The following is a 13,785-nucleotide window of genomic DNA, read 5'->3' as shown; positions in this document are numbered from 1 at the left end:
AATATATAATAGTTGTATACATTTATGGGGTACATGTGATATTTTGATACAAGTATAAAATGTGTAATGATCAAGTCAGGGTAATTGTGGTATCATTTCTTTGTGTTAGGAGCACTCTACCACTCTATTAGTTATTATGAAATGTACAATAATTTTTTGTTAATTATAGTTACCCTATTGTGCTACCAAACACTAGATCTTATTCCTTGTATCTAACTGTATTTTTGTACTAATTAGCCATTTCCTCTTAATCTCCCCCTCCCCACTACCCTTCCAGCGTCTGTTGACTTCTATTTTAGTTTTGGAAATGTTTTATCCACCATTTGAAATTACCTTAAAACATCAATGGGAGGTGTTATTGTTTCTTATGTTCTTTAACACACATGCAAATATTCAAATACCTCAGAGACTCACACATAGAACAAAGTCTAGGCATTCATTCATTCATTCTTCAAGGGCCTATCATTCCCCAAGCACTATGCTAAGGACATACAAAAATGCAAGTAATTTTCTAGATTCTAAAATCATATCAGAGAGTGGAAGAGACAGAAGTAAACCCGTAAGTTATAAGAGAATGTATAGGTTATATAACAACAGTACACACAGGACGCCACGGAGCACAGAGGAGGGAGTTCTGTACAGTTCTGAAAATGAAGGAGAAACAGTAGATAGGAAGAAAGCATATTCTTGTGTGTTTTTTGCTATTAGTGCTTTGTTTATTGAGTTTACTTAATATGATACACACACACACACCCCCATATATACATATATATGTCTATTATTGCATTTTGAATCCTAAAGTATGTGATATAGAATTTGCAGCAAAACTGTAAACAAAATCTAAAATAAAAACAACAATAACAACAGAAAAAAAAAAACTGCATAATTTGCCTAAGGGAAACCATAAGCAACAAAGGAACTAAAATTCAAGATTTCAGGTTTCAGGAGTCGTCAGTCCTACCTGAAGATCATTAGCAGTCTTTTAAAGGCAAATCACAATATCCATTCAATAAAAACAATAAATATGCTAATTATTATATTTATACACTATTTTTGATAATAGTAAATTATGAGAAATAACATGAAAGTGAACAAAGAGTGAACTTCCTTCTTTCAAAAAAAAAAGTGAACTTCTTAATGTAATCTGCTGTAGTTTGCTTTAAGTATGTAACCATAGCCATTATTTAAAAGCTAAAAAGACTCAGAAAAAGAAACACCTAGGAGCACTTAAAAACTATATAAATAACCTTGGAACTAATGAGGCTTATTGAAATGATTAAATGAAAAACTGAAGCCTAATATGCAAGATGGTAAATGTGATTTTAGCAGAAGAGCATCAAATCTTTCATCACATGTTGTCATAAAGCTCTCCTTTTGGGAAAAGGGGTTATATACATCAATGATATAATATAACTGTGAAGGAGTAGACTTCCAGTTGTTGGTTTGTCTCCCTTCTTTAAAGCTCAACGACAGTTTGTCGTCAGCACCAGTCTGTCATTAACATTCTGTCCTTTAATCAAGTTACCTGTTCATTTATCTCGTCTTTCACATTTATCTCTTGCCTTGGACAAAATCAAATCCATGTTGAAGGCAAAGCTCACATCTTCTTGATCTAGGATTTGCCTTTGGTTTTGCTCTTGGCAGAAGACCCCATGGAAGATCTCATAAGAGGTGCCTGTCAGGTGGGCACTGAAATATGAAGAGAGGTCTCCAGGTGCCAAAAGGAAAACCCATCACAGACAGAGCACAGGGAAAGGATGAGATACAACACATGGTTCAATGTGGTTAGAGTGCTGCCAGAGGAGCAGTTGTGCAAGGCTCTAGGAACCCTTTGAGGGTGAGGCTGGAAATACAGACAAGAGCCTGATCCCAGGCTATGTATTCTATGGGCAATGCAGAACCACTGACAGATTTTAAGCAAGAGACTGAAAATATTTAGTCACTGATTTAACTCAGAATACAGCAAAAACAAGGGTGAGAGAGAAATACATTATTCCACACTTTCTGGTTTGTGTAATCAGAAAAATGGATTCATTTAATGCATGATATGAAATTAGTCCCTATACACCAATAACAAACAGAGAGCCAAATCATGAGTAAACTCCCACTCACAATTGCTACAAAGAGAATAAAATACCTAGAAATACAACTAACAAGGGACTGAAGGACCTCTTCAAGGAGAACTACAAACAACTGCTCAGGGACATAAGAGAGGACACAAACATATGGAAGAACATTCCATGCTCATGGTTAGGAAGAATCAATATCGTGAAAATGGCCATACTGCCCAAAGTAATTTATAGATTCAATGCTATCTGTATCAAGCTACCGTTGACTTTCTTCACAGAATTGGCAAAAAAACAACCTTAAACTTCAAATGGAACCCAAAGAGAGCCTGCATAGGTAAGGCAATCCTAAGCAAAAACACAAAACAACAACAACAACAACACAAAGCTGGAGGCATCATGCTACCTGACTTCAAACTATACTACAAGGCTACAGTAATCAGTAATCAAAACAGCATGGTATATCTCAAAATAGAGATATAAACCAATGGAACAGAACAGAGGCCTCAGAAGTAATGTGACACATCTACAACCATCTGATCTTTGACAAACCTGTCAAAAACAAGCAATGGGGAAAGGATTCCCTATTTAATAAATGGGGTTGGGAAAACTGGCTAGCCATATGCAGAAAGCTGAAATTGGATCCCTTCCTTACACCTTATACAAAAATTAACTCCAGATGGATTAAATATTTAAACATAAGACCTAACACCATAAAAACCCTAGAAGAAAACCTAAGCAATATCATTCAGGACATAGGCATAGGCAAGGATTTCATGACTAAAACACCAAAAGCAATGGCAATAAAAGCCAAAATAGACAAATGGGACCTAATTAAACTCCAGAGCTTCTGCACAGCAAAAGAAATAATCATTAGAGTGAACCGACAACCAACAGAATGGAAACACATTTTTGCCATCCACTCACGACAAAGGGCTAATATCCAAAATCTACAAAGAACTTAAACAAATTTACATAGATATGAACAGACAATTTTCAAAAGAAGACACTCATGTGGCCTCAGCTTTCATCAGATCCTCAAAAGAACTTGAAACCCTTGAACTCTCTTCTGAGGATCCTATTTGCTCCTGTGATTTCAACTATAACCTGAATGTCACTGCCTCTCAAATCTGTACCACTAACCCAGACATCACTTTAGCTCTATAACTTTATGTCTACATGAAATCTCCACTCGCACATCCCATATTGAAGTGAAGATATAGCAAATTATTATTATATTCTCATTTTGGTAAATGATGCTACCGTTTGCTCAACTCTGAACAGGCTTCCATGATCCATAATTCAATTCATCAATAAGACTCATTAGCTTGACCTGTAAAATGGATATTGCACCTGTCTAGCTGTCATCCATCTTCGCTCTCACTAACCTAGGCCTGTTACTCTCATAAATCTCTCTGTTGGATAATGCAATTGCCCCCCTTAACGGTCTCCCTGCTTCTTCTTTTGTCCTTCTCATGTCTTTTGCACTCGTGCTAGGGCAGAGATTAGAATAAGGGAAGTTAAGCAAGGAGTGTGTGCTCAGGATCAGCAACTGTGGTAGAACGGAGCAAAGCAGGATTTTAGAGAGGAGTTGGGCTTTGAAATTTTGGGTGAAAGTCAACCTACTTTACCCAGGACTCTGCTACATTTAGCACTGAAAGTCTTATGTCATGAGAAACCCCTCATCTATGGGAAAAATGTCACTGTAGTCATTTAACCAGTCTAACTAAACTAACAAGGTCTAAACTCACCCCATGGGCACCTATGAAGTTGGATTGGTCCTCTTCAGAACTGCACCTGCAGTGTTACTGTCCCTCTTTGGGGTGTGGGGGCTGAGCTCTCTCTCCCTGCATTAGACACAGGATGTTCCAGGAAAGTTGGCACGACCTACTTAAGGCAGTACTTTCCATCAGAAGGTAACTCTTGGGGAGGGGTTACAGCTGAGTTCTATCACTCAGCAGTTCTCTGAGGCTGGGAACTAGGTCTTTTATGCTTCAGGAGAAATCTGGGTGGCAAAGTACAACATTTATTACGAATATCACTGCTAGATATGAACATAATATATTCAGATAAATGCAAGCAATTCCTTTTACCAAAACATGTGGAGAATGACAAGGTTAGAGAAATGTAGGCATGAGTGAGAACATAAGGTTTCTTATATATTAGGGCAAAGAAAATAAGCTTGATTATGAAATCTTTATGAGACCATTTTTTACTTTTGTTTTTTAGTATGATCATTGTGATCATTGCAACAGATTCAAATAAATGCCTTTGAAAAATATTTAACACCCATTCAGGCTAGTGACTCCACAAACAGGTAATACAAGATTTCCTAAACCCAATAAAGGAATCTAAGGAAAAACTACAGTTAATATCTTACTCAAATGCAAAAGACTGAATGTTTTCTTTCTAATACCAGGAACAAGGTAAGGATAACTGAACTTACCACTTCTATTCACCAACATAATGGAAGTCCTAGCCAGTGCAATAGTCAAGAGAAAGAAAAGAATATAGAATGGAAAAACATAAATAAAACTACAACTATTTGAAGATAACAGAGTTATCAATGTAGAAAAATCTCAAACAATCTATAAAAAATGACATTAGAAATAATATGTAAGTTTAGAAGGTCACAGGATATAAGGTCAATTCATGCATACATGCACATGAAACTAAATGATTGTATTTCTATATAGAATCAGTAAAAAACTGAAAATTGAAAAAGTATCATTTAAAACAGCAGCCAAAATATTCAGGTATACCTACACACAAGATCTATATGTTGAAAACTTCAAAGATGATGAGAAATTTTAAAAGATCTAAACAAATTAAGAGATATATTTTGTTCATGGGCTGGGAGTTTTAATAATGTTAAGGTGTCAGTTCTCCCCAAATAGATCCATAGATTGAATATAATCCCAGTATGAATCATAGCAGAATTCTTCCTTTTCTTAGAAATAAAAAAGCTGATTTAAAAATTATGTAGAAAAGTAAAGAAACTCAAATACCCAAAACAACTTTGTAAAAAGAACAAAGAAGGCATTACTTGATTTTAAGATTCTTACAAAAATGCAAAAATCAATACAGTATGGTATTGGCAAAAGTATAGACACATAAATTGATGCTACAGAATATATCTAAAGATAGATCCTTATATATACGATCAATTGACTTTTAGAAAAGGTGAAAGGCAATTCAATGGCAAAAGAATAGTCATATGGTTTGGCTGTGTCCCCACCCAAATCTCATCTCTGGTTGTGGAAGGGACCCAGTGGGAGATAACTGAATCATCAGAGTTGTTTCCCCAGTACTATTCTCGAGGTAATAAGTCTCATGAGATCTAATGGTTTTATAAGGCGTGTCCCTTTCACTTGGCTCTCATTCTTTCTTGCTTGCTGTGATGTAAGACATGGCTTTTGCCTTCCACCATGATTGTGAGACCTCCCCAGCCATGTGGAACTGTGAGTCCCTTAAACCTCTCTCTTTTTTTTTTAAATAAATTACCCAGTCTTGGTTATGTCTTTATCAGCAGCACGAAAACGGACTAATACAGATAGTCTCTAAGAAATGATGATGTCTTTTAATTGGGGCATTTACCCCGTTTACATTTAAGGTTAATATTGTTATAAGTGAATTTGATCCCGTCATGAGGCTAGCCAGTTATTTTGTCCATTAGTTGATGCAGTTTCTTCAAAGTGTCGATCGTCTTTACAATTTGGTTTGTTTTTGCAGTGGCTGGTACAGGTTTTTCCTTTCCATATTTAGTGCTTCCTCCAGGAGCTCTAAAAACCCTAGAAGAAAACCTAGCCAATACCATTAAGGACATAGGCAAGGGCAAATACTTCTTGACTAAAACACCAAAAGCAATGGCAACAAAAGCCAAAATTAGCAAATGGGATCTAATTAAGCTTAAGAGCTTCTGCACAGCAAAAGAAACTATCATCAGAGCTAATACAAAATGAGAGAAAATTTTTGCAATCTATCTGATGATAGGCTAATATCCAAACACTACAAAGAACTTAAACAAATGTACAAGAAAAAAAACAAACAACCCCATGAAAAAGTGGGCAAAGGATATGAACAGACACTTCTCAGAAGAAGATATTTATGTGGCCAACAAACATATGCAAAAAAGCTCATCATCACTGGGCATTAGAGAAATACAAATCAAAATCACATTGAGATACCATCTCATTCCAGTTAGAATGGTGATCATTAAAAAATCAAAACAACAGATGCTGGAGAGGATGGGGAGAAATAGGAATGCTTGTACACTGTTGGTGAGAGTGAAAATTAGTTCAACCATTGTGGAAGACAGTGTGGCAATTCCTCAAGGATCTAAAAATAGAAATATCATTTCACCCAGCAATCACATTATTGGGTATATACCAAAAGGATTATAAAACATTCTGCTATAAAGATACATGCACATGTATGTTTATTCCAGCACTGCTCTTGATAGCAAAGACTTAGAACCCACCCAAATGCTCATCAATGCTAGACTGGATAAAGAAAATATGGCACATATACACCATGGAATACTATGTAGCCATAAAAAGGATGAATTCATGTTCTTTGCAGGGACATGAATGAAGCTGGAAACCATAATTCTCAGCAAACTAACACAGGAACAGAAAATGAAACACTGCATGTTCTCACTCATAAGTGGGAGCTGAACAATGAAAAGACATGGACACAGGGAGAGGAGCAACACACACTGGGATCTATTGGGGTATGAGGGGCTAGGGGAGGGATAGTATTAGGAGAAATACCTAATGTAGATAATGGGTTGATGGGTGCAGCAAACCACCATGGCACGTGTATGCCTATTTTGCACATGTATCCCAGAACTTAAAGTATAATAATAATTTAAAAAAAGAAATGGTGATACAGATTATCATCCATGCATAAAGACATTAAACCCTGACCCCAAATTTGCCCATAAAAAATTAACTCAAAATAAATTTAAAATCTAAACATAAAACTATAAAACTCCTAGAAAACAAAAAAAAAAGAGGATACAATTGATGTGAGCTTGTGTTAGGCAAAGATTTCTTAAATGCAAAACCAAAACCATGATTCATAAAAGAATAGAAAATTCACAAACTGGGCTTTATAAACATAAATCTATTCTGTTTCAAAGACACTGTAAAGAAAATGAAAAGGTAAGCGAGAATTAGGTGATAGCTCTAGCTAGATGCTGTTGGATCCAGTATGGCCGTCAAGCTATGACAGGCTTTCCCCAAGTAGCTTCAGTTAATGAGTAGAGTCCAACCATTTTTGCTTAATGAATAACTCCTCCAAAGGGCAAATTTGGCACTGGAACTCCTCACTGGCCTTGCCAACATATTTTCTGAGCAACAACACAGTGTAAGGCCCTCACTACCCAGTACTCCTTTTTCCTTCTCTTTTCTCTTCTTTCATACATGCAACCCCCAATAAATATTTTGCATTTCTAATTCTACTGAACCCAACTGGCACAGTAGGTAAGGTCTCAATCATACAGGGCATTGTAAGCCAGGGAAAGAATTTGAAGACAAATCATCTGTAGAGAAAGTGTTCTGAAATACTTTAAATTACCCTCATCAGCATTTAAATTCTAAGTACTATGTTTTACAAGGTAAGTGCCAGGTAAAAAGTAATCTTTTGTAAAGGAAAATTTGATATCATACATCATGATGAGTTCTTAAAGACAGCTGATGGTAGCAATCAGCTACTTGAAAAATCTGAAAAGTGATCCTATTTTGGAAGTTTAGATTATCTACTTGTAATTTCTTGATATCAAAGTAAGAAGTTTCATAAATGTAAATTGACAGGAAATCCAGTCACCATACTAGAAAAGTATAATTTTCTTCTAACATGCTTAGCTTTTTCCCCCTCAGAACAATATTTTAGCATTTACAATTCACATAATAGCATTGTGCTTTTTAAAGCCAAATGGGACAGCTGTAACTTCAATAAACGATTTTAAATACATCAGCACTTTTCTTTTTTAAATGTGTAATGTAAGTGCTATTCATTCAATGGAATACTTTAATTCATTTTTTGAGAAGAAACTTTAATAACTTTCAAAGAGCCAATATAATGTTTGAACACTGAATAAAATATAATAAATTCAGTAAGTCTGGAAGAATTAACAATGCATTCAGTCAAGTGAAATTTAAAAGAGGATGTTTTCAGTTACTAGGAACAATTTAAACTATTTTAAGGATAAAACTGCTTAAAGTTAAGAAGAGGAAATGTGTTCTTAATATGAAAAAAATGAAGATGTTGGAAAAAGGCTAATTTAGCAAACAATCCAAAGAGATTATATGTTTGATTTCAACCCACCATAAACATCACTTTAAATGTTATAAAAGTGAAAGTCAAACAATAAAGAAAGAAGATTTATTGCATTGTCTTTTTGGAAAAGGGGGAATAAGAACATTGGAGGATAAAAACCAGGAATCTACAAAGAAGAAAAATAGGACGTAACACAAAAGAAAAATAATTCCAACTCTAGTAGAATGGATGAACAAACCAAAAATATATTTGTATAAAAATGTGTCCTTAAGGGATCAAAGTGAGAGCAATTTTCATTAAAATTACAGTAAAGAAAGGGCCTGGAAGTGGAAGAGTGAAGGAGACTGGGGAGAGAGCAGGTAAGGCAAAGGTAAGCTACACTGAGTCCATTTGGGAGTAAAGAGAAACAGCGGAGTTGGAGGAATTAGGACTCAGGAAAGGAGTTTAGTTTTAGGATAAAGAATGCTTGAGCACGTCAGTTGCTCAGGAATAAGATACCGATAAGAAGGAGACTTGGCATTTAACTTAATTAGACCTTTATTGAGTATCCATTGTATGAGGCAGGTGGGAGATAATAAATGAAAATATGATCTCAACTCAAGAAGAGACTTATCCCAGAGATGCTATAACTTTCAAGGAGGAGGAAGGGGCAGGTTGTAGACAGAAGCAACCCCCAAGAGACCACTAGTTTTCCAGCTAACAACTCAGTTTGGAGGAAGAGGCAAAGCCAGAGGCAAATGTGGGAGACTGGGGCAGTCACAGGGTCCTGAGATCCAGAGAACATGGGATGAGGTAGTGTGTGGCTATGGTACCCTCTGTTTGTTCAGGATGGCAGGGAAGTGTAAGTCATCTGGGGACAATGAAGGGACAGGTACAGGGTGGGCAGGAGTTGGAAGGGTCCCAGTCACCTTCTTCTCCTTTTCTTCCCAGTAACTCCTCCAAGCCACTCTTTTAACATAAAGCTTCATTGTCTATTTTATTCAGAACATTGTAGGAATCAATTGTTCCATTATCCAGATGTTTGTGCAAACCCTCTGAACATATACAGCTCTCTCTCCACCTTCAAAACATCTTTTAAGTTGCCTCCAAAGTCATCTATCTGAAATGCCAATCTGCTCCCTTCATGTCCTCTTAAGAAAAAGTTTTGGTACTCTTAAAAACTATAAAATGTCCACTTTGTTTAAAAATAAACCTCCAATGGGTGCATAGCCTTAATGGGTGGCCCTAGTCCCCATTATGTGCCCATAATAAATTAGAGTTAACTACTGTAACATGGCATTTGAATCTAAATATAGCAGTAGTGAGGAAGGTATAAATAACTAAAGAGCTTGAAAGAAGCATGAAAAAGAATTTATATTGACAGTACGTGGAAAACTTATACGCAAAAGCTATGTTGAAATGATAATATTTAACCTACTGATCTTTGAAAATTATAGGCTATTTTTTGTTTCCTTATAAAATTATTTTAAATGTATAATGTAACTCTTAATACTCTTAATGGCACTCAGCAAAACAGGAGTCATAGCCAAAATTACCTTGTGAGAAAATGAGCTCACTAACCTACTGCTATTATTATTTAAACATAAAATAGGTTGAGCATCCCTAATTCATAAATCTGAAATCTGAAATGCTCCAAAATCCAAAACTTCTTGAGTGCTAATAAAATGAAAATGGAAAATTTCACACCTGGCCTCACGTGATGAGCATTAGTCAAAACACAGTCAAAACTTTGTTTCATGTGCAAAATTATTTTAAAATATTGTATAAAATAACCTTCACTAGGTGCATATGAAACAAAGCCATTTCATGTTTAGACTTTTGGCCTATACTTAAGATATCTCATACTATATATGCAAATATTTCAAAATCTGAAATTGTGCAAAATCTGAATTATTTCTGGTCCTAAGCATTTCAGATAAGGAATACTCAACCTTTGCTTGGTGGGATAGGGGACTCATTCTCTAGGCGCCTTGGGCTTATTAAACAATCATCCAAAAGAACAGGCCTTTTTCTAGCTACATCTTATCCTTCAAGCTTCTTCTTAAGTCATACCATAAAAGCACTTTATGTACAATTCCTACAAGACCTCCTATATACAACCCAACCCCTCTGGTCATGGTGACCTTGCTCCCCTCCTTCCCATTTGGCCCAGCTTATACTTGTTCTCCTTCAAGACTCTTCACAGGGGCAATTTCCCCTTAAAAGATTTCTCTGATACCTGCGCTACTTAGAACTGAGACTTTTGAAATGTTCATAGCATTTTCTTTAATCAGTTTTAAAAGTGGTTCTTTTTATACCATCCATTCAAGTACTATACTTTGCATTTTAATTATTTTGCATTATCAAAGATTTTCTCAATCTCTAATCCACTGTCTAAAATGTTCACAGACGATAATGGCATTTTAATATCTAAACTTATGTACACTTTCTCATTTTATTATTTAAATATATAAAAAACAGTAGGTTACAATCCTTCCTAGAATAATCTATGCTCACATTTCATGACACAAATTAAGTCAAACTATAAATTCCATTAATCTTCCCCACTCTAGCTCTTAACCTCAAAATTTGCCTCAGTCTTGAATCACAGAAAAGAAGTTGGCCACTGCTACAAGGAAAATTCAACTACTCCAAATAAAACTATATATTCTTTTTTATTATATTTCTATTGCTTTAACTATTTTTATTTTTCTAAAAAAAAATACCAACTAGGGTACAAAAATAATAAAGTGTGACTGTGTGATTTTGATTAAAAGAGAAGAAAATCAGCAGTGTTTCTCTTAATCTGGTAGATTTATTTTCTAGCAGTTCAGTATATGTTAAAAGATAAACTTTTTTTTTTAGGATTTTTAAAAATATTGGCAATATATGAATATAGTTTCTTTAAGAACTGAATAGTCACTGTATGATGAATATAAAAACGTACTAAAACTATTGAAAAAACAGGTATGTTTTCCCATATCTGGGAACATTATTGAGATTACAATTTTAACTTATTTGTGGGAAGAAATAAGTATTTCTAAACATTTTTAAAAAACAACTTTTTGATGAACTATAATGGAATTATAGCTTGGCTTGAGAAACTGGTAACCCAACTACCATATGGCCAGCTGCCTCCCAGTCAAGAGTCTAGTGACAGACTTTTAAAAAAACTTTTGTATCAGTCTAACAGTAATTATCTAACCACCTTCCTACCCTATGAAATATTCCCACAAAGAGTGTTTCTTTAACTTAGACTACTAGAGTGTTTTCTTTTGCATCTAAAGTTGTAATAAAACTTAGACACATGCATCATAGCCAAATTGATGATTTCTCTCATCACACCAACTGAATTCTAAGGGACTATGTCATAGTTTAAAGCATTTATTAAGCAACACATTTTTTCAGGATTGCAAAAGAAGATTATAAAGAACATAAAATCAACTATGTGCAAAATAGACAATCCAAAGGGGATTTAAACTCTCTGAAAATGATGTTACCAAATCACATTTCAAAATTTTCAAGAAAGACTAGTGCAAATAAATACCAATATAATGACATGATTATCAAAAAAGCTTGCATTTTTTCATTATATTACATGTAATATTTATATAAACTTATTTTTGTATAGCTTTTAACTTTTCAAAATGTTTCAAAGCCATTATCTGATTTCATCTCATTTAACTGGTGTTGAAACATAATTCTGCCTTTTCTTGTGCTTGCACATTAACAACAGAAAAAGAAATAAAAGATAATAAAGCCCAAAGTAATTTGAAAAGCACATTCTGTCCCCATAACGGACAATTCATAAACAGTAACAAAAAAAAAAGCAAGTAATTTAGACATTTTACCAAACCAGTGGACACACAGTCAATCTGCATTTCATGCTAAAAACAAATCTTCTAGGTCTTTTTCACCCACTAACATTTGAGTCTCCTGGCTTCATTCTGTACCTACAACTACTGAAGGGCAGTTTTCATTAGCACTTTCTTCAGAGGCCTTCCTAGAGTAGGAAAAGGGCCGTAATCCAGCTGCATATCTGGTCCAGAAGCAGTTCAGTCACTATAACCTTGGGGTCACTTGGCCTAAACATATGAGTCATCAGGGCTCCAGGAAGGATCACCAAACAAGCAATGGTGAAACTTGGCATGATATCTGTTCTCAAATCACTCATCTGACAACATTAACCCATTTGGCAACTTCAGAACTTGCTTAAAATAATTAACTCCTACAGCTCTACTTTGTGAAAATGGAAAGAAATGCTCTGTGAGAGGATATAACTGGTGTTACAATAATTTACTTTACGACATTATCCCTTTGTACCTAGAAGCTTTCTGTAGCTGAGGATATCTCTGACACATTCCTCAGGTAATATGACAATCCCCAAGTATGTACGATAATCCCTGGTGCTGCATGTGATTGCTTAGAACAGAATTCATTGCAGTACTTATTAGCATTTACTGTGAAAGATGCTCAATGTAGTCATCAATGATAAGAATAATGTAAATGAATATTTACTGAACGCAATTCCAGACCTTCCCATACATTAACTCATTATATTCTATTAATAGATACAACAACTCTGAGAGACATATATTGGAGTCTCCAGCCTTCAATGATTAAAATTAATTTTCTTTTTCTTTTTGTTTGTTTTGTTTTGTTCTGGTGGGAGGTGCTCTCTCTCTGACTGTGAGACTTCAATGCTTCAGCCCTTGCTATTGCATTTTATTTCCTTTTCTCTTTCTTTTGCACCTTCATGATCATCTCCCTGTCTTGGCCTATAGAAGGCAGACCTGTAGGGGTCTGTACTGCAATTCTCTGGAGGGTCATGAACAAGCCCACACAGCATTCTTAACCATCACATACTCCATGGTATTGTCAGATCCATGAGGGTTATGTGGTCTGAGTGGCAGATGTGCCAGGATTTCTCTATTGTTTCAGGAGTGATACAATAATAAAAATTGGTAATACTGAGGAAGATCACAGGCTCTAGGTACCTTAGGTCTTTGCTGGCACCAATCTTTGCAATCTCTCCTAGGATTTACTTGTTCTGATTTATCTTATCCTTGGAAGAGGGATCAGAAGCTTCTGCCTTTTCATTTGTTACAGAATAGCTTTTACTCCATGGATTAGAGAACTAATTTGAGGGTTCTACACACTGCTAAGTGGATCCACTCTAATTTTGTATTCAAGAACCAAGGAAATTAACAGAGTGAGTCTGTGATCCCCTGGATACACTACTACTGCTGGGAATCTTTGCAGAGACAAGAAGAATGTACCTCAACCTCATCTGCCTAAGGCAGGGAAGAAGCAGCTCTTATCTATTAGCTCTAGTGATTTCATTTAAGAGGCATCAACAACCTGGAACTCAAGCCCTTTCCAATTTCCCTAAAGAACATCTAAGCCGGTTGCAGAGGCTCATGCCTGGAATCCCAGCACTTTCGGAGGCTGAGGTGGG

General features: G+C 35.5%; 1 protein-coding gene across 4 annotated transcripts in view; it reads right to left on the bottom strand.

Annotated features, from left to right (window-relative positions):
- CTNNA2 (catenin alpha 2) overlaps positions 1-13,785 on the bottom strand; it is a 1,152,426-nt gene that overhangs the window by 836,024 nt on the left and 302,617 nt on the right. The window contains exon 1 of one of the 4 annotated variants that reach the window (XM_012452104.3): positions 12,179-12,277. The exons of the other annotated variants lie outside the window; for them this stretch is intronic. The gene's annotated coding sequence lies outside the window, so the exon portion shown is untranslated. Of the gene's footprint in view, positions 1-12,178; positions 12,278-13,785 lie in introns of those variants that run through there. 4 annotated transcript variants of the gene reach the window in all.

This window comes from Aotus nancymaae, unplaced genomic scaffold (genome assembly GCF_030222135.1).
Source record: "Aotus nancymaae isolate 86718 unplaced genomic scaffold, 86718_ANA_hifiasm-v0.15.2.pri h1tg000017l, whole genome shotgun sequence".
Classification (NCBI taxonomy): domain Eukaryota; kingdom Metazoa; phylum Chordata; class Mammalia; order Primates; family Aotidae; genus Aotus; species Aotus nancymaae.
Note: the sequence above shows the minus strand (reverse complement) of the source record. Positions and strands in the feature narration are given on the sequence as shown.